We start from the raw sequence: 23011 nt of genomic DNA, 5'->3' as shown, positions 1-23011 counted from the left end.
TTCTGTGGGTAAGGCCACAGTCAGAACCTGTGGCACATCATTAAAGACAAACACAGCCTGGTATGAATTTGCCCCTCTCACTCATGTGGGCATAAGAGAGAAAATTCTCTGGGGCTGAAGTGGGACCGGGGCTCTAATTTCCCAAGAGAGGCCCAGAGGCGCTGTTACATGACAAGGACTGCTACCTCCCTTTCTCTCGCTCTCTCTTTCTCTCCCCTACTCCATATGAAGGCTTTGTCTAACTCCAGGTGATCTTACCATGGGTAGTGTGGGGTTTGATAATGACACCCTGGTATCATTTTTCCTCTCTGGCTGTCACAGTACAGGTGGATAGCCCGGAGCCTTTGCACAGGGTAGAGGCTAGCTAGCTGTCTTACGACACAATATATAAAGGCTTCATTCAGAAGGAGCAGACCAAGAGACTTGACATTTGATCATCTGCATGCGGTAGACTGGTCCATGAGTTGATGTATTATTATTCATCTTGATCTGTATATTGTCGCGATCATAAGAAAAAGTAGACATATTGTCAACAAAATTAATGACTCATTTATTTGTATTATTATATATGTTTTTATATTATCCCAACACTAATGGCCAGTCTACTCAATATTGACATTTAACTTAACTTACTGATTTGACTTAGTGATTACAAGCATGACAGAAATAACATTCTGTAACATGCAATCCAAGTCATTTATAACAGACATGAATGAAAAAGCTTCTTATCTGGGCAGGATGTGTTTAACATTAGAATAAATACCAATAGCATTAATGCTAAAGTAAAGTTGTGTTTTTTGTTCACTAAAACATCTCCAAAGCTCTCATCATGGGAGTATACTGTTATTTATAATGCTCATCCAGCACCTGCTTTGGTAAATCAGTTCCTAATGACGTTAAATTGAACACATCCACGTTCTGCATCCCATGCAGTTATGTTATTTTATGTTCCAGTGTTCCAGTCACAGTAAAACATTTAACCTAAAACCTGAATTGCAGGACTGCAGTTGTCAGCTTATCCTGTTTAGCTGGCTGGCTCAAACAAAAACTAGCCAACCACTTGTCAGACAAGAGGTAGACTAGCTGGTACAGTACAGATGTTTTGTCTATGTCTACAATTTCCTTGCTGAAAAAAAACAAAAAAAAACAATCACAAGTCATTAAAGTTTTGGTGTGTTCCTGGTGGTTTTAAAACGGTGTCTACATTAGTAGTGGTGAGCCATGACTGATTCTTGACACATTGCATGACCTTCGTGTGGGATCTAAAGGTGTTCTACAGGGAAATAGTGGGCACTAATGGTAAGTAACATTAAGGTAATAAGTAACCATAAGCCGATTCCCATTAGGAAGGAAACCCATAATCAAGTGTTGTAAGGCAGTATTCAGTGTGCACCATTGCACCATTTTAACTTTGCAACTAGGCAGGCCTACATGCGGTATGAGTGATTAATTTAAAAGTAAACTGAACATTACTTTCAGTTGCACTGAGAGCACATATTGCAGCCACAGGCTCTGATCTGCCGCCTCTGTAACTGTGTAGGTCTTACACTTGACAGCCAGAAAACCTCCCTCTTTTGTTTGTGTGAACAATCTTGGACAGGATTATGTAACCACACTGTGAAAAGAGTGAGTGTATTTCAGGAACAGCCCAGTTGATCTACTGTAGATAAGACCAGTGATATCACCTTGCCTATTTTTCATACAGTCACTAATGGTGCATTTCTGTCCACCTGCACAAGGCCACTCACAGGCCATTTCATTGGACCCACCAAATATGCAGTCATGAGCCAGTAAAGTATTCATTCTGAAATTCATTGTTTTGTATGTTAAAAAAATATACCCAATATACTTATTCACCCATTAAGTCTATTGATTGGCCACTGACTCATTGAATCATTGATGGGTGCCTTGTGTGCTTGAATGACAATTCAAGCAGGAGATTTAAATAGTTTATAGTTTATAATAAGACCCATACCTTAATTAGTAATTATATGAAGAAACAACTGTAACATTAATAAAGAAAAAAAAAAAAAAAAATATATATATATATATATATATATATATATATATATATGATTTGTATTTATTTATTTATTATGTGTGTAATTAACAGAATAATTCTTACACTAACACAACAAATTTCAGAGTATTACTTTTCATTAGACACCACAATTATGGCAGTTTTAGGGATTTGTCTTTAGGATATGGTCCCCCCTGTGGGATTCATTCAGCTTCAAATGTGATGCAACAGTGAGCATTTCAAATTTGTCCACTGATTGGTCTTCCCACAACATGCAGCGCATCCCTAAAATGCAGGACTTTTCTGTTCTACAGTGATAGTAAATACAAAATTTTACAGATCTGCAGCAGCACTTGTGCCAAAAGAGTTAAATCTGGGCAGACTATTACAGGAAGCCAGAACTCAGTAGTGAGTAGTAATAGTGAGGGTTAAATGTCAGTACCTTCTATTAGTTATATGCAGTTAATGAAGCATTTGTAGCTTTAAGGGCAATCGTGAGGAATAGCAAAGTCTAGCCTAGTAGGTTAATGGGTTGAATGGAGAGTTAGCGAGGACTACCGTTTCTGTCCCTCCATGACTGCACGACCTTGTGTATGATAGATGGTTGATGGAGGCGAAGGAGACAGCGATGGATAACTGCAAAGGAATGGGGCACTTGTTGCAAAAAACACGCCCACAGATTCATTCATACAGCCTTCAGACAGAGAAGGAAGGAATTATTCTGAACATTTGCTAATGGAGCTTACATTTGCAGAAGGAAAACGGATTCATATAAGTACCAGTAAATTCTCAAAGCAAACATCCCACCATCTGTAAAAATGCTGAAGGTAAAAAGAGGATGGCTTCTACAGCAGGATAATTATCCTGAACACATCTTGAAATCTACAGTGGGCTCCATCATGAGCCACAAGCTGAAGGTTTTGCCATGACTCTCACAGTCTCCCAAAAATCTCTTTGCACAGATGTAAAAAGAGCAGGACTCTTACTAGAAGCCTTTTGCAAGCAAGACCTTCAGCTGCCTACCTCTGTATTGCCTCACAATGCATCTAAAGTCAAAGAAATCTTAACTGATTTTAACATCATTTGACCAATATTTTCAAGCATTTCATTTGTTTTAGGTGAGCTGTTTTATTGGTTGTAACCCTGTACAAATCTTACATTTATATGTGATAAGTCCAGGTGATTCTAGTCCCGCAAGTCATTCTAGTGTCTGCTGTCATTGTTAAAGGAATTCTCGCAGAAATACGCCTTTGCTGTAATGCTGCAAGTGTACACCTCGTTGTAAAGGTAAAGAAAAATTCATGTAAACTGGTCACTGGTACTTGCTCAAACTTAAATAGGTGTGCAGTATATGGCATCACATTGCATTTCCAATGTTCATACATATTTTCTACACAGTATTTCCACCTTGTGTGATCCTCTGTCAAATGCATATGCATGAGGGAGAGAAGCACATTTTGAATTTTTACATGCATATGGCCCATAAATTGTGCTTTAGAACTTCCACACTAGTTTTGCACATAACATACTGGCAGAACATGTCTGATTTGTGCCTGAAACTGGAGCAAAAGGCTTGACAGTGTGCAGTGAGACTGAAACACTGACAATATTTCAATAGTGGGTTAAATCTCACAGTTATAAGCAGCAGTGCTTTGGCCTTCATTTCAGTGAAGTAAAGATATGAAAGAAATGACAACACTAGTGGAAAAAGGGTGCAATAGTGGAACCCCAGTTAGTCTGAATTATTAGTAGGGGATTCATCCAGAATCAGAATCCGATGATTTTGTATGAGTTCAATGGGAAAGAAAGAGGGGTCTAACAGGCGTGTGGTTCATTAACTGTAAATGCAGATGTAGCAGGTCAGACAAAGTTATACAAAAATTCTTGAAGAAAGGGCTTTGGACTGTGGGTTCTATCCTTGCTCCGATCTCTGTCTATGAGCAGCTTGGTATGTTTGGTGGTTTCTGTGTCCACCTACCTCCCAAAAATCACAAACATGTTTTCCTGCCTTGTGCCAAATGATTTCAGGTAAACTCCTGACCAACCCCAACCCTGACCAGGACGAAGCAGACAAGAAGTGTGCAAGCTTGCAGCCCTTGCTTTTATATAACAATGTACAAAAAAAACAACAACAACAAAAAAAAAAACACACCACCAAGCATGCGGTGTCTTTCTGGTGAAAAAGCTATGTAATTACCTAAAATCATAAGGATGCTCCTGGTGTCCCCCTACAGTCAGGAAGTATAATTTGCGCTTTGAGCCACCACTAAAGGACACACTTTACATATGCATTCCTGGACAAGCTGAGAGATACAGAGTCGTCACGGAAACGGAAAGAATCATGTGGACTGACACAGAGTCGAGATTTGCACAAATTTCACTCTGGTTATGCAGTGGTACAGAGTTATTGGGAGCATCGTCTGGTCCACTTCACCAAAGCTTCATAGTGCAGGTTTGCAGGTTCTGTCATGCTGGACTCTGAGTGGGAATGGTATAGATGGTATTCTCCATAATACAGGTCAGTGGAGCGTCAACATGATTTTTTAACATGTTAAAGGTAAAAAAAAAAAAAGTCGCTTTAATGACTTTGAGAAAAGCGTCAAATTGAAATCAGCCATTGTGCACTCCTGAAGAGACTTCATGACACATTGTGGATCCTTTACTGTTCCTTCTGATTCCATAATGAAAAATATGCCACTAAGTATGCTGTCTAGATTTAATCTGTAGGAAGTATTTCTGTGTAAAATTGAAGGAAAGTGTAGTAAAAAGAAAATTTGCACCTTGCCAACGTCCACACATAATCCGGCACACATGGTCAAGGGGGTTATGTTCCTTTGCACAAGTATGTTGGGAGCTGGAGTGCACAGAAGACATGAGCTTCAATCTCTGCTTACTATTCATGCAAGCAGGTGAGGAATAGAGGAGATGGAGTGTGTGTGAGGAGGAGGAGGAGGAGGGAGTGAAGAGAGAGTAGAAACTCATAATCCTTCCTTTTCTCTCTCTCTCTCTTTCTCTCTCTCTCTCTCTCTCTCTCTCTCTCTCTCTCTCTCTCTCCCTCAGTGGTGACAGGAAGAGGTGGTTTGAAGGTTTCCTGCTCGGAGAACAAATTGAGTTTTGCCTCCCTCTCCCTGAGCTCATATTTATGAGTGTGTCAGTGCCTGCTGCACTGCACTGTCTGTCCAAAAAGGATGTGTGGGCAAAACAGAGATGAGTGAGAGCTTCCCGCACCCCCACCCCTCCCCCACCCACACACATACACACACGCACAAACCTGCACACCTCCATCCACACACTCCCATAAACGCAAACTTACTAATACACACACAGCTAAGAAAAAGGTGAGAGGTGCTGAACACCTCCAGGCAGGTCAGACAGACTCGCTGTCTACACCCTGCCTGAAAAAAAAAACAACAACAACAGTGACAATCGAGAGAAATTAAATACATAAATCACAGGCCCGGCCAGATCTCATATATCAGTGTTCTGTATTTCTCTATAATATACTCTTATCATGACTCACACGACAGCCCACCGCCACCACAGCTGCTATTTTTGTACAGCCTATAAAATCCAGGACGTCCATCTGCAACAGGTCATGATTTACAGGGGCCTGTGCCACAACCTTGAGTGGCCCTCTGAGACTACAAGGAGCACAACAACAGCATCTACCATCACTGCCATCACCTTGACCTTCACCTGGAGCTTACTGACGTGCGAAAATGGTAGCTTATTGCTATTCTTGAAAAAAGAAAAAGCTACCATTGAATATTCCTGATTTCTGCACGAACAATCAACACAGTTTTTACCAAACAGAATGTAGACATATTCATGAAGAAATAATATAGGAAAGATTGGGAAGGCACAGTAATTATGTGCACAGTACCTTTCTGAAACACATAAGACACCCATATTTGAATACAGTATTGTAGACAGTGCTTGAAGAGGGGAAACGCTGCACGTGTGCAATTTTGAGAAAACAATACAAATATCAACAATATAAAAGTTGTTGGCCCAGCCCTTGTTACATCTCAATCTTTGCGGATCCTGCCGTACATAGTAGGCAGGTATAGAGCCAACACCTTGGACGACCGCACGAAACCAAACTGGTGGCGGTGGGGAAAAAAGAGGGGAAAGAAATGTCAGCATCTGAAAGCCGCAAAGTAGACGTGTAAGTAGAGGTCTTTATAAAAATAAGTGGAAGCTCTCCCGGTAGAACTTTCACTAAAGCTTTCATTTTACATGTTGAGATTCTGATTGGTTCTGCTGTAGAGTTTGACTCTCCCAGTTTGTGCAATTTAGGAAGAGTGAATTTTAATAGCAATAAAATAATTGGCATTAAGAACATGGCTTCTAAATTTATGTGGCAGGCTGGATTACAACCTTTACTGGGCCAGTTGCGGCCCATGGGCCATATGTTTGACAGCCCGGATGTACATGCATTTACATGTAGAGTAATAGTTGTGGCAAGAAGGCAGGACACAGACGCGCTTAATCCTGTGAAATGTAAGTATTTTAGATGTACCAACAGCTTGTGAGAGGTCCCAACATGCAGGAAAAAGTCCAGGTATGCCAAAGAGTAAAATGTAGATGTGCCAGTACTGTGTACCAGTGAGTCCTGCCCCCCTTTGAGCACTGCTTGTAGAAATGCAGTAACACAGTTTGTGTCAAATACAAGGGTTCAGTGGTTGTGACCTACACCACTAGCAGGCTGGGGTTGTAGCAGTAGATAGGATAAGTTGTGACAGCAATAGAAAACATGCCCTCAAAGGCAGATTTAAGAAAGCATATATTTATGGAAAACTGCATGTCCAACTCGCTCATCCAACATCGCCTGAAAAGGGAGTTTGTCCTCTTTTTTTTGTCTCTTCTTAGAAGGCTTTACATTAGAAGTTTGAACATTGCTGTAAGAATTTGACTGTGTTTAGCAAAAAGAGCATTATTGAGGTAATGGATCACAAACAACACTCCAACTCATCCCAAAGATATGTAAATGTAGGGGTGGAGGGGTACATGCATTCATACTGAATTGTCAAGGTACAGAGAATACACAATACTAACATTTTACTTCCTAATTTACTACAGGCTGTAGCAGCTACCTCAGGGGGGCACTATAAAACACTACGTGGAACAAACTGTACCTTGAACAAGAATTAATCCAAGGAACTTGGTTTTGTTTGCTTGTTTGTCTTGCTTTTTGCCCATTGTACTGTACTGTACCAATAAAAGTACATGGTTTTACTGTTCCCTCCCTCTCCCCCTAAATGTAATCACTTAAAGCAATTTCTTAAAGCAAGAATAATGTTTTACTGTCACCGCGGCTGCTATTTTTGTATAGCCGAAAGATCCAGAACGTCCATCTGCAACAGGTCATTCCTCAGTCCATCCTGATGGCTCTGTTTTTGACTTTAAGACAACAAGGAGCACAACAACAGCACCTACCATCCCTGCCACCACCTGGAGCTTACTGCTAGTGGGAATTTCCCCACTGCGGGACTAATAAAGGACTATCTTATCTCTTATCTTATCTTAGTTAGCTAACTGATACTGAGAGTGAAAAGGAAAAGCTAGCATTGAATATTCCTGATTTGTAACATTTCTGCATGTCTTACCTAAAAATTTGAATTGTACATAATTACTGAAAGCTTTTCACCCAAAACATCTACAACGTCTGCAGTGACCTTATTGACATTACCAGTAGTGATATAACCCCTGGGCTGGGCAGGACTGGTTATACGTATGTTCAGACCTAAACTTTCCATCAAATGTATTTATTGAGTGTTTAAAGTTGTTCTTCAATGGATTGTTCTGTAGATACAGATACACAAAAATGGAAACCAAAAACAAAAAAATTGAATCTGGGCCTACAACTGGATCAGCATTTTTTGCATGCAAATTAGCTTCTTTCTAACATTATACATTCTCATTCGAAGGGATGTCTGTGTTCAGCCCTGGTCTGTGAGATAGCTAGCACCCGGGAGAGTTCAGATCCAACACACCTGGCTCTAATATCAAGAAGCTCTGAAGGTCTTCTCTTCTGGATGAGCCGTGTTGGATTAGGCTTGGAGCAACCCTGGTTTAGTCCAAAGAAGGGAGCATATAAAGACTACTGCAGTTGGCTAAAGCCTAATGCACACTGGAGGAAATGCTCCACGCCATGCCAGCAGAGGGTCTCTGGCACTGGGTAGCAGATGGTGGAAAGCGCAGCTGTAGCACACAGGAAGCATTGCCCAAATGTGCTGATAAAGAAGGAGCTCAAGTTCATTTCAGACTCATAAAGATTCACTGTTTTCAAGCTAAAAGACGCTTGAATGGGCCTTGGTTTGACTTGAAATATGATAAGGCTAGGCTAGCAATTTCAGCGGAGGTGACAGCAGATCTATTATGTGCTATTCTGGAGCCTTAAAACCCCGTACTTCTTTTTCTTGTTTGGGAGTCATATTATTCAACTGTTGGCTGTCTCTCAGAGGTGGGCTGTATTTCTACTGATGTTTGACTCTAGTAACAAGATGCCATGCTACCATGTTTTTGCCTGCAAAAACCACAAGTCTCCCTACGCTTCTGCCATTCACACGGTAAAATGTATAATGTCAGAGGTCATTGATATGAAGATTTCTAAACTCCAGGCAGAACACTCAGATAGCCGTCAAAGTACACAAACCTCCCACACTAACAACCTCTGTGTTATGCTACTCATACTTATATAGGCCTTACAGGCAGCTGCATAAAACACACGTACACACACAAAGCTAGAACATCCTCAGGCCGGGTGCCTTTCTTTTGCACTCCTCAAAACAGGCTGTGAAAGGTGATGTTTATGTGTGTGTTTCTGTGTGTGTGTGTATTTGTGTGTGTGTAAGCTTCGTGCCTCATCTGCATCTACTAGACATGCCTCTGTTACATAAGCGAGGAGATTTCAGCAACGCTGAGTGAGCACACGCTTTCTGCACCCTGAAGACAGATTTGAAATTCAGACAAGACGAGTCGGAGTGCAGTAAATAAAGGCAGAAAGCAGACCACGCTCGAATGGCCCCGCTGCATGAGAGCTGCTGACACACCCATATAGACTTCCTCTATTGATTGCCCCCCCACCATAACACGGGGAGACTGTATCATGCCTGAGGGATTACAGAGCCTAAATATACACCTGCATTCAAAGACCAATTTAAAAAGGAATAACAGAGTGGTTGCCTATTACTCTGACATTTCTACCATAAGGGGTATAGCTATGCAGGAATATGATGAAATGTCCACTGAATATCTATCATTCATGTCTAAACCTACTTTTATTATAGACAGAAGTATTGGGACACACCTCTTAAACACTGATAGCAGGTTTCGTTCAGTTTTGTTGCCACAACTATATAAAATCAAGTAGCTAGCCATGCAGTCTGCCTTTACACGTGTGGTTCTAAAAGAGCTCACTTACACGTGTGGTTCTAAAAAGCTCACTTAATTCCAGCGTACTGTAATAGTTCTAGATATTCCAGCATCAACTGAGAGTGGTATTATTGGAAGTGAAAGTGGAAGCGTTTAGGAAAAGCAAGCTACTCAGGGTAGAAGTGGCAGACCACGCAAAGGAACATAGTGCATAAAAGTCTCCAACAATCTGCTGTACCTAATCTACTGTCAGATCTGCAAAAGGAGAGACCAAGGGGAGACAGAATAAGATGTCATAAAAGCTCCTGCAGGTGTAATGTGTAGGTGTCCCAATGCTTTTGTCCACATAGTGTATTTTATACATTCATCATCACAATGTAGGCACTGATGAAATACATAAAATGGCTATTTGTAGATATAATGCAGTATTGATATCCAACAATGGTTCAGATATTACAGGAAAAAAGGCTGATTCTGAAACTAAGCTATGACTGGCATTATTATTATTTGCCCTAAATAGATATTACCAGTATGACAACACTAAAAGATATAGTATAATATAGTATATAAAGTGTGAAATCTCTGGTTATTTCAGGTCATGTCCCACGTCCCCTGTCAGTTGTATTCTGTATTCTAAGACCCTCCACTGTGTATAACTGTAATATGATGCACATTACAGCGAGAATCATATTTGTAATTCAAATATTCACCCTCAGTATTCATGCCTAGCAGTTCCTGTCAGTATTAATGGAATTAAAAATGCTTATGTCACAGTGCTGGGTGTTACAGATAAAATTCAGTATCACATTCAATATTCCTGCATCATGGTATCACATATTTAAGACAGAATTAATGAGTTGCAAGAGGGGTTCCGCTGATTTTTTAAAAATTTGTTTTTAAAATTTCTGCATAACTCAATGACTGAAATATAAATAATGCTATTCAGGGTTGTTTGATGTGGGACGTTTCACTGTAGAGAAACTGTAACAACTCATCCATGGAAACTGCATACACATGCACAGTGGAGTGGTTTTATTTTGCAGGTCTAACACCATGATTTGTTCAATGCACAGCACAATAGACCTTTCTGGCCATCCGAACCAATTTCCTTTTAGCCGAGACCATGGCAAAGTGACTACACCTCTCAGTAACCTGTGTTAACATACAGTTGTTTAAACAGATTGCCTTGTTTTTGGTTTTTGATCTGTAGTTGTTTAGAAATAGCTCCAAGAGACGTTCCTGACCCGTGTACGTCTACAACCATCCTACTCAGATCTATTCTAAGGTCTTTGGCCTTTCCCATTGTACTGTGTGTTGATCAATTCAATGAGCGCTGTCAAGCAAACCCTTTTTATTTGGGCACAGAGAAGCTACCAGCTGTAGTCAATCATGATCACTAACAGGAGGTAAAGAGGTCTTGGCCTTGGTGAGCTTAAAGAATGAATAATTTAAGTGAGTGTATGAATAAGTCTGACCCTGTATGTATAATGTTGACACTGTGTGGATTTCAGCACACATAATCAAATATGGGAACAACATTAATTATATACATAAACAAATTATGCACTGAATATTTCTATTAAATATGTTGTACATTCATTCTTCCCCAGAAAAGAATAACCATTTTAAAAACATGAAATTTCCTTTAAAGAGTCCGTTTGAATGTTGAAGGTATTATTTGAATGAGATTTGTTTGAATTATTGAATGTACATTGAATACATTCAATAGGTCCACACCATAAACAAGGAAGGATGTGAAAGCACCCTTACAGACTAAAAACTAAGCAACAGAGCATCTCATCATGGATATAGTGTACAAAATATATCATAAATAAAGCTAGAGATCTTGCTAAAAGTGAAAGGCACTATCGCAGTATGTCTGTGTCACGGTATACTGAGATACATAGAGACAATATATTGCTCAGGCCTTAGACGTAAATGACAGTTATTTATTTATTTATTTCCCCCCATTCTGTCTTAGTTCTGAGCACACTCCAATTGCACACACAGTCCTTGCAAGTCTAGATAGTATCATCTTGTATTATATTCTGCATTATCCAAAGCTGATGGCTTCATTTAGAGATAAAATTGCTTTCTGCTCCCTCTAAATGATAGAAGACATCTGGGAAAATATCATTATGGAATCCAATGCTAATTTACCTGTCTAAATGAATGTGCGTGAGTGCGCGCGCATGTGTGTCTGAGTGTAGCGGTCACCCTGACAACTCAGACAGCGCTTACAAAGAGGTCATGGCGAGGTCCTGGAAAAAAGCTGTCTCCAGCGAAATATTCGCGATCCCTTCCGTTTTTCATTTGCATGACAGATCTGCAATGCGGAGAGAGATAAGCCTCCCCCCACATCCAACTCCTTTTCATTGGCTGGAAGCGCTAGCGGAGATGGGGGCTTATCATTTGATTGACGGCTGTGTCAGTCCCCCATAAGCAGGTTTTTTGAGGCCATTTATGAAACTGGTGATAAGGCTCATTGTTACCTACGCACACCTATAACAAACAGACGCGGGGAGAACGAGAACGAGAGGGGCGAGCAGAGTGTATCGAGCTGTGCTGATATGGAGAGCAGGAGGGTGATTGATGAGGTCAGAGTGTAAGTCACGGCGCCAGCTTTGTTAATCTCACGAGTCACACCAAACATGGCCTGTAAAACTAATGACACTCTGCAGCCCCTCGATCAGTCAGGCATTAGTGCAGGGTAACAGCACTGCTGGCCCACTAGCACACTGCCACTCTCATGGATCTTAGTTACGGCTACTGTTCAACTTTAATTTACAATGCCATTAAGCTTTCTGTTGTTCCACCTCGGCGGCGCAGCCAAAAGCGCCTATTGGCTGCATGTGTTTGCAGCTTGAGTTCACAATTAGAACAGTACGACTGTAGTATAGTGAATGGACATATGGCTTACATACATTATCATATAAATGCACATGCATATCGGAATAAACATGCAAATACAAGTTGCTATCAAACACATAAAAACACCCTCGCACACACACTAATCACTTTCACGTTGACAGGCCTGACTCAAATTACAGCCATGCGTAGGAGGATTTAGCAGGAGATGGAAATGAATTTTGATTCATAATCCCACCGCCTCACAGGGGACATCCAGAGACACTGCAGGGCCCTAATTGAGGTGATACACATGAGCGACGTGATTGGTTCACAAAGCCACTCTGAGCAGGGGGGGAAGAAGACGTGAGACAGGGTTCCGATTGCCTGCCCGTCAGGCCACTACTCCGGCTAGCAGAGGGAACGGGTGAGGTGCTCATCGAGGAAATAAGCAGAGGAATTTAATTATATACACACACACACAAGGCTTATGGCGTCTAGAAACCGCAGCTTCCTGTCACAAATCCAGAGCTGGAATGACAGAAGCCCTGGCGAGATCTTTTTCTGCTTGTTTGTACCAATGACAGAAATAGGGGTGGAGAAGGTTTAATGTAATTTAAAGGAATGTAAATGCTCAACCAATGGATAGACTACACTGTTATGTGGCCTAGTTTGAGACAGGGAAGGGACTGGATAGAAATATTTCTTCCCTTAACTTCATGCTAATGAAAAAAGGTGAGTTTAGATTTATTTTTATTCTTTAAAAAACTTCTTTTATTAACTAGTCTCTAAGTTTTCTAAGAACAATTGGTATTCTTTAAAAAATTCAGATGGTTGGCCTTCAAACAGATCTGTTAAAATAGTTGAATTACTAGAATTCATGTCTTTTAAGAAAACTAAAAGTGGAGATTGTCTTTAAAGGACTGTTAGTTACTGCATAAGGAAAATAATGGCGTTCTGAAGGCACATCACAGTTCTCTCAGTATTTGTCCGCACCCCTAATCCCTCTTTCTCCAAGTTTTTGACCCCTTTATATGCCCATACATATAAAGGGGTCTATCCCCTATCGTTTGAACAAACATTGGGTTCATCTCCACCCCGTCTTCTCCCTCTTCTTCAGACCACCACTTTAATGGGGGGCAGGTTTCACATGCAGACCACAGAAAAGTCAACCCAGGCTTCTAGCCAAAACACTTCTGAGTCCGCCCTCCCATTTAATCTCAGAGTGTGGTACAGACTAGCAAATTCTTGTATATTGAATGTTTTTGGACACTTAGACACTTGGACGTTCTGTTTTTTCCTCCATTATGCACAAATTTAACTGAATAACAGAAAATAAAAGTCTTTAAAAGAGTCATTTATAATAAGCTGTAAAATGCAGAATAAAATGTTACAAATGTCTACAGAAGAAAATCCTAAAGATATATGCTGCAGTTTCTGGCATGCTGAGCCTGGGGTAGCAATGACAGCAGCACTACTATTACAGGTCAGTAGAGTATTAACATGATTGTAAAGTTGTTATTTGAAGGTATTCATGCTACATAGTAGTGCTTTAAGAAAATCACAAGAACAGAATTTAGAGTATTCAGAATGATTATATTTGATAATTGAAAGTTTTTGCTTAGGAAAGCTTTTGTAAATTTAGCCCCAGGTGCTTGGGCCTATAGGCTGCAACCGGTCTTGACTATGAAATTGCAATCCCTAATCCGCAATGTAAAAAATCTCACATTGAGAGTAGCTGTGTTAGAAGTTCTGTTTTCAAGGTTTTCCAGTAAACTTTAACCTAACAGTGGTTTGGTTAATGCAAAGATTCAGCAACTGTTATAAATGCACATTATATATGTTTACATAATTTATAGTTGGAGATTTAGAGTAAAAGAGGGATGCCATTGTCATTCACACCTTCTTGTGCATTTGTTGTTGTTGATGTTGTTAATAAATGTTGTGAACATTGGCTTAATCCCTTCACTATTTTTATGACTGACATTTGACATTTCCCAACCCTGGTCCTGTCCTTGTCATTTTGGTGTTTTTCTGTATTACCTCACCAACTGCAACTCAGGAACAGTGTGTTAATTAGTTAATTCACTGGATCAATTGTGTTAGATGAGGTTAAATGAGGTTAGATGAGGTACTCTATGGTTGTGAACCTGTTTAAGCCAATAAAAGGAGTTAGAAATGAAGTAAATTAAAGAACAAAACATAAACAGCCATCTAAACATAACCTCTATTATCACCTACTGCCAGTTTGATCCTCGGTGATGCCACAGCTGTCTGTGGATGGGAGTCCCAGAGAGCATAATTGGCTTCACTCTCTGGGGTAGGTTGGGTGACCTAACCTTTCCCCCCAGCACAATGCCAGCCAGGCACGGACATTAGTTAGTTGATGTGACAGAACTGACATTTAGTGATCTCATACATTGTACAGTTTGCTGTCTTTGTAGAGACTAATATGAGGAAAAAGTGTTTAATGTTCAGGTAATTTAACAGCAATATGGCATGTTTAATATCAGCAGCAAAGATATAGCCTGGATTATCTATGCAATACAAACAAATAAATGTAAGACTAAATCCTGTCACAACTTCAGATAACCCAGCAATAGTTATAAACCACATTGTCATAGCAAAACCAATACAGAAAACTGACATATGCCCATAGGAAGAGTAGAGGCAGTTTGATGACTAGCAAAGTAAAGCAGAGAAATAATTGACTTGATTATTACAATTTAAACTATGAGTACTACAAGTACAACATTGTTAAGATGAAAAAACAATCATAAAATATTATTATATTACAGGGTATTGAAGTTGTGTATAATATTTTAACCCTGTAAACAGCCTATGACCTGCCAGCGGGTTAAAAGTATTATTACAAACTTCTTTTACCAAGGAATAGCCTTACCCATTTGTACAGAAGTCCCTGTAGTTACTAAACAATACACCTTAGTGTGGAATAAACCTTTCTGCATTAAGGGGTTATAGAATAGTACCAGGCTAAGCAATGAAGGATAAAACCAGTGGGATTTAAAGCGAGCTATGCAAAAGGGTAACAAACAACCAATTATGAATATGCTTCTTTAGAGGTTAGTTAAGATTTTACAATGGTTGACAATTTACAATGGTTTTACAGTTGTAAATGCCAGTGATAGCAGATCATAGCAATTTGTGCACATCACACTCTGACCACTCTATGCTCTGCTATACTGCATGTGTGAACCAAAGGAGCACATCTGTGACAAATATATCTTTTATATGAGAGAATATTTATGAGAACAGTGTGTCCAACTGTGATTTGATCATTGCTGCCTTGCTTGTAATCTTTGTGGATCAATGGCTTGACATGTTGCTGCCTTACTGGAGCAATGATGCAGCAGACAAAGTAAAGTAAAGTCAGACAACTCTTCACTTTCCATCACTTTTGCTTTGGTCAAAAAAAAACAAAAACAAATGTGTATCATCCAGTAAATCAATCCATATCGTACACCAAGCATCCACTCAAGCAGCAGCCTACGTCCCATTAGATGATAATGCGCCCAAGTGCCTCTCTCCTAATGAGAGCCATTTGGGAGGGCGTGCTCAGCTAATATGACTGATAACAAGGGCATTGTCTAATTGCACATCTAATGTGTCATTTAGCACTGATGTCTTTGATAGGAGGGGTTGGCAAAAGTCCTGTGAGCTCCAAGCGCTATACTGCACCCAAGAGAGATGGAAAAAGCTGCGTTCATTGAGTAGCACTGGGGTAGCCGCCCAAAAAGAGGTGAAGCCATTTTCCCCTCAGGAGAGGAAATGGCTGGAATTATCCACATGGTTTATCTGTTGGAACAGGAACACAGATATACCCAGTAGATATGGCAAAAAGGCTTTTGTTGGTTGGCTTTGCAATATGCTTTGTGTGATATTAAGTCCAAATATTGATTATTGTAAGTGAGGGAGACACAGCGAGAGAGAAAGAGAGAAAACGAGGGCTGCTGTGTTTCAAATGTGGGCCATATTAGCAGATGGCTGTGTGAAAGCAGATCAGAGACAGGCAGGCTTGGCGTGTTTACAGATGGGATCTCTAACGTTAGGACGGTCCCCAGTCCCCCCACAAGCCAAATCTCACGCCTTCTACAGTCAGCAATACCACTCACTAATTCCCTTGTACACACAGAAAATGCCACTTATGCCACTTTGCAGCTATGAATTTTGAGCTACATCAGTAATGTGAGATTTTGCGAACGAGGCCCAGAAATGGTCAGATCTGATTTGCAGCAGACTTTACTCTGCATTGCACACAATGAGATTCTGGCATGAAGAAGCCAGGAAGGCAGGAGCCAATGCAAATGAAATGTCATTTTTATCATGCACCCTAATGTTGCTCAGCAAACACTCCAATTACTATACACATTCAGAGGATTTCCCCATCATTAAACCAATTCAATGGACTAGACAAATGATATAATTACATGGAAAACGAGGAACGAGAGACAGCCACAGATGTTTTCATTGGAAATGACACCAATATTCAGTGTTTACAAAAGAAATAAGCTGCACCCGGTAAGAGTAAAGGTTGCATGTGTTCATCACCGGTTGTGTCAAATGTGAGTGACAATATTGGCTCCAGAGTACAATCCAGTTCAATTTAACCTTTTAGAAAAAGGCCGGGATCACTTTGAATACTTAATCACATTTACATGACATTACCTTACTGCTGATTGTGCACTTCGCCCACCTTCTTCGACATAGTGGCTTCAGGAGATGGATCTTTTGAAGCGTTAACGTCTAACACTGACAAATGAACCTTTAAGACGCTATGGAGATACTGGTTTATCATACAGACCTCAGTTGCAACAAACCCCAATCAGCAAAATTCTAAAAACAGTTAAAAGGCCTTTGTTTTACAGCTAAGCTAGAGAATATGATTGTTTTAAACATGACACTATTAAGCCACACATTGCAACAGTGCATCCATTTGAAATGCAGTGCTAAAGCCTTACAGGGACCAATGTGAGTGTCACCATGGGGTCTGAAAGGCTGCGACGCTTGAACCCCCCTGCTAGCGGAGCTTCACGCCGACTGTGGTGGCTGATGCCAAAAGCTCATTCTTATTCACCCCACTGTGCTCTTCTAAAGCCCAGTGCCTCGCACAGAGCTACAATCCGCTGTTGCAGGTCAGCCGTACAGAGCCCCCCGCTTTATGAAACAGACACGCATATCCCCAGGGGGCCATGAGATGGCTTCAGTGTTGACGAGCCCTTTAATATTTCATGCCTTTGCTTGGATAAGTGGCAAGCCAGCTCCCCCATAATATTACCCCTGCAACCCTTACAGTACATACATAGCCCACACTCTCCTCTCCTCTGCTGTCGCACACATCTCTTGCGGGTAGCCAATTTACACCTGCAGCAGCCAATTAAATAGGAACCCAATGGGGAAAAGGCCAGGGTCAGTGGGAGGTTTAAACCATAAGCCACCTTTCAAACTCACACACGCACACACACACACACCTCTGCCTGTGTAAAGCTGCAATGAGTGACCCATCTGCCTGCTCCCACAAAAAGAGGAACCAGGATCAGCCTGGAGCTCGAACTTTCTATCAAGCGCTGCTTGAACTCCTGATGTCTGTCTAGTTGAAGTTATGACCTCATCTTTAACCCTTAAAAGAATATTATTAGACTATCATTACTGAAAATTCTGGGCCAGTTCTGATATCTGATATTTTTCATGTGCATGTCTGCTGATGCCGATACATACACATTTATGAAGTGTACAAAATTAGAAAAAAATAGTAGGGTTAGAAATGCAGTAAAGTGCACTTTTCTGCTTGTGTGATATAAAATAAGGATGCAAAGGATGGTTTCTGTTACATTCAGTTTCTATTAACTATTCAACATCTATTCACACAGCAGACTAGGCAGTCTCTAATAATCCAGCAGTAAATATCTATTAAGCACCATCACTCAGCATTCCCTAAATTTGAACAGTGGCGTCTGCTTGTATTACATGGACAAATGATAAATAGTGAATTTGTCACAGATATGTAACCAAGCCCTGGCTAAGGAGCTAACATTAGCTCTACCAGAAAGACTCCAGAGGCAAGCATGCAGAAAATAAAACATTAATCTTGATAGATATAACAAGGTGATAGATAACAATACAACATCTGGACCCTCGCAGAGCCGTACATGGATGGCAGGGACAAAGCCTAACCCCTGGGCAAGCGGCACAACCAAACTGGAGGTGACAGGGAGGCTGGAGGGGATAAACTAAACGACAGCTTCTGAAAGCAGCAAAGAAGGCGTTTAAGTAGAGTACGTGCAGTGACATCTCCTGGAAGAATTTTCACTGAAGCTTTCACACAATACACAAATCCCAGCCAAACTCAATAGATAATTCACACATCACATATAACTTTGCAGTGCATTAGTGTAAATATTGGCAATACTGGTACACAAATGTCATAGTTTGGTTCACCCCATGGTTGGAACCTCACGGTTTTGAGTCCAGAAAAATGGGAGAAAAAAAAACATAAGACTAATCCAGGTTTCTTTTCATTTCATTTAAACTGACATTTGTGTAAGTTAGACTTCTTCTGTTCCATCTAGTGCTATATAGCGCCTGCCAGAGGTGGTTAATATAGTCTGTAAAGTGTAAAATTTCCATTCCAATCCACTGTGATTTCATGAGATGAAACATGTATACTTATTCATTACTTGTTTATACTGTTTATACTTTATATTTATTTAAAATACTTTTGTTTTCAGTTGTTTAAAATCCAAAGATGAGAACACAGAGAGATAAAGAATAAAGAGAGAGAAGTCACTCTCTCTACGCACAGCAGCAGTGACAGAGAAAGATGAGGGAGATAAAGGTGTAGGACAGGTGTGGGGGACAAACAAGACTACAGTTACCATAGCAATACTGCTAAACCGCTATAGTTCCCACAATACCACGTAAATCCAACAGCTTATAGCTAAAGGTTTCCGGGTGGCACCGACAAATGTGAAATTACTGCATTTACCCTAATAATAGCGCATGCCGCGTATTCTTTGCGAGACTGTGTGCACCAAATCGTGACCCCTGTACTGACCCGACACGGGTCACACATACCGCTACACCCCCTAGTAATTACTTAGAAGCTGAACAGTGGATTATGGCTACAAAGTCTTACATATGACAATTCAGGCATGTCTAGTTGTAATTTAGATGCTAGTGTTCTGACCTAGCTTAACCTATTTGGTGCCATTTAATACTTGTTGTTTTGTCAAATTCTAACAGTGTAATTACAAATCACAGGAATGCTTTTTTATCACCAGCTCTAACTGCAACGTCTAAGGGCCTTCCAAGCCTCACACACCAGCAAAAACAAAAGCCCAGCATAAAACACCATGTCTGGTTTAATACAGCAGAAAATCCCCCCCCCCCCCCCCCCCCCTCGCTTCTGTAGGTTCAGCTTTATGCTTGAGCCACAGTGCCTAGCTACCTCAGTGAAAGGAGTAACAGGCTTATAGGCTGCCCCTGGTGTGTGCCATTTTTCAACATTAAAGCTTTCATAGTGAATGGGTGAAACACAGCTTCTCAGCTTCTCAGTGCCTCTCACAGGTACACAGAGGTAGAGCGTGAGCTCTGGGAAGAACATCAGAGTGCACGTAATGATGCAACAACGGATTTGAAATCATACAAAATAATTTACATCTCTCTAACACAGTAGATCACATAACCGAAGGTTTGAACCTTATAATCCTTGCACTTCAGATGGATCGCAAGATGTCCTCCTGTACTGCCCGTCAGCACGGAGCTTCTCATCTTTAATCAGTAGAGTAACCAACCGTTTGAAAACTGATTTGGCTTTAATTTAATTCCATCAGCTAAAAACATACGCCAGACGCAACAATGCGCTGGTGACGCGTGGCCCGAATGCTAGCTGTTCCTGCTACCATGCACTAACCTCGGTAAGCAGACATGGACCAGCTTTTCTGGCTCTTACTTAAGTAATATACAGTAGCCTAATAGATCTGTCAGTTCTCCTGATATCACTTACACCGGTTCAGCTGCCCTCTGTTTCACAAGAGTGGCCCTGTTATCCAATACAAATTAAACCACCCTACTTCTTTTAAAGCCAAAGAGAAGGTCAGTCTGGTCAAATGAAAAGAGCAGTGTTGTCTGGGTTCCTCCATTCAGATCTAATTCCACATCTGGTAAAAAGACCTTCTTGCTATTACTGGAGTTTTTTTTTTTATCTCTTTAGCTTCAAAGGCTGAATGCTAAGCCTGGAGACAGCGTCCCATTTCTTTTGCTGGGTTGCATTTTAGCTAAGCCACAAACAAAGCTTTGCAGGCATTTATTGTGCCAGCCAAAAAAAAATGAGCTTGCACTCTCTCATAAAATAAGTAAACAAGGCCATATGGTTGAACATCATGCATTCATGTCTCTGCTTTTCTTTGAAATGTCCACACTGATGCCTGCTGCCCCCACCCTCCCACATGTAGTCAAAGGAAGTCAACGTCAGTGACACCTTCAGAACAATGGAACACCTGGAACATTTGAGGAAGGCAGGGTTTGTGTTTTTTCAATCTGAAGGTGACTTTCTTGCTTGTTGCTTGCAGTAGATGCATATCAAGTATGAAGTAAAGTAGAACTAATTAGAATGTCAACAGTCCATTCGATATTCTTTCTGTTCATTAACCTTGTGCTAACCTCTATGAGTGCGGTTAGCCAGTCTGATAGATGGGAATATGGAGAGATTGCATTTTCCCTGTTTGCTGAGGTGTGCGGGCCGTGACAGCTTTGACAAATTGGGGCAATGTGGCGTGATCCACAGAGACTACTGTACAGTACAGCAAGAGCCCAAACTAGTTTACCGCAAGCACTAGCATGCTATTACTGCAGCCCCACCATTACACTGCAAACTCGCCAAGGTTGGCACAAACCAAGCATGACCTGTAGCGTATACAGTATGTTAAAGGTCACAGTGCTGCACTGACAAAATACTGCAGGCTTCCTGCAGATATCCGTCACTTTGATTACTGTTCTCAAAGTCTTATTTGGGAGCTTTTCACTCGCTTTGAGGAGCCTTTGAGGAACCGTTTTCTTCTAGAAACCTTTTTTACATTTAAGAACCTTCAAAAGTACCTCATGGATCCTATTATTTAAAAATTTGTACACACAGGCTGTTCGGCCCCTCAACCAGCTCAATAATTAGATCTACTTACACACACATACATAGCATTAGACAATATACTAGCCATTCTACACTTCATTCTGCACACTGCATTTCCTACATTCCAACTTTAGGTCTTATCATATCCTCATCAAGACCTGTATTTCTTTTTCCAGATCATATATATATATATATATATATATATATATATATATATATATATATATATATATATATATATTAACATTTTCAGGTTTTATCTGTCTTGTCCTTACATGATTGTTCTAAGCATTTTACTGTTAGTTGTACAGTGTACAGTACAGTATGAGTGTGTATGAGACTTGGATTTGATAGCAACTGATACACATGTAATTTTTTTTTTTTTTTTTACACATTATAATTATGTATTATAATTGTTTGACTTACCACTCTGCTTAAAACACCACCGACCAGCATAGCTAGTCAATAGCAAAACCAACATTTGTCTCTGCAGGTCATTAGCAGTCGAAGCTGCAAAAACCAGCATGACTATACTGACCAGCAAAACCAGCACCAGCAAGTAATCCACACCTATACCACATTATACCCCTTGGTTTATTTCACACTAAGGTGTATTATTCAGTAGCTACAAGGAAGTCCGTACAAACTGATGGGGCTATTCTCTGGTTGCAGAGAATAGGCTTTTTAAGGGGTTAAACACTAACTAAACCAAATCTACAAGTCAGCACTCCCATTTTCTCCCATATTTACAATTATCCACACTGTCCTCCTGTTTAAATGTTTTTCCGTACGTCCCATGCTTTTTTAACCTCTCTCAAAAAAAGTTGCCGGAAACACTGGTATTTGTTTACTGTTTCCCTCTGAAAAAGCAGGTGGCTGTGTGTAGAACATTAGCTGTAACCTTGAACAAAACTCCTTCAAACAGCATCTAAAGAAGAAAGCCAGTTTCACAGTAGACATGGTACACTGCGTTGCAAGCAATGTGCCCTAATGATACTAATCACTGATACTAAGTGCTTCACACTCGCTGCACGCTCCACCTGCAAGAAAGTACGCTTTGTGTGTATTCTTGACCCATGATTCCAGTGGTTTCTCGGCAGAAACTGTACAAAATGCAGCATTTGCAGTACTGCGCTGCGTTCAAGTGCAAGTCAGGCAGTATGTTTCTTTATACGAGGCGAAACCCGTTTATCTGACTTGATCACGTTCATGTGGTTTTGTGGGAAGTTAAAAAAAACATGGAGGCCGTTGAGCTTTCTAATATATACATATGTGTGTGAGTGTATTTTCTGAATGTATACATCTATTTGTGTATCCATTTATATAATGCAGAACTGTTCATAGCATTTTACTTTCAGCTAGGCCTCTACATCCGAACTGTACCTACAGCACTCTGTAGTCACCTGCTGTAAGAGCCTGTTAACCCAGGCCTTGTTACTGATATTCTAAAGCAAGTGGTTTCCTGGGAGTGAACTTTAGGGTTCACTGTGTGTACTCTTGTCTTTGGGTTATGTGGACAGTGATTGGGCTGGTGGGACAGCCCAGGGTGGGGGGATGTCTACAAGTCTACCAGACCTAAATAAAGTGTTTGGAGATGGAAAGGGTTTTGGCTGACTATTGACTTT

Source organism: Salminus brasiliensis, chromosome 1, assembly GCF_030463535.1.
Source record: "Salminus brasiliensis chromosome 1, fSalBra1.hap2, whole genome shotgun sequence".
NCBI lineage: Eukaryota > Metazoa > Chordata > Actinopteri > Characiformes > Bryconidae > Salminus > Salminus brasiliensis.
Note: the sequence above shows the minus strand (reverse complement) of the source record.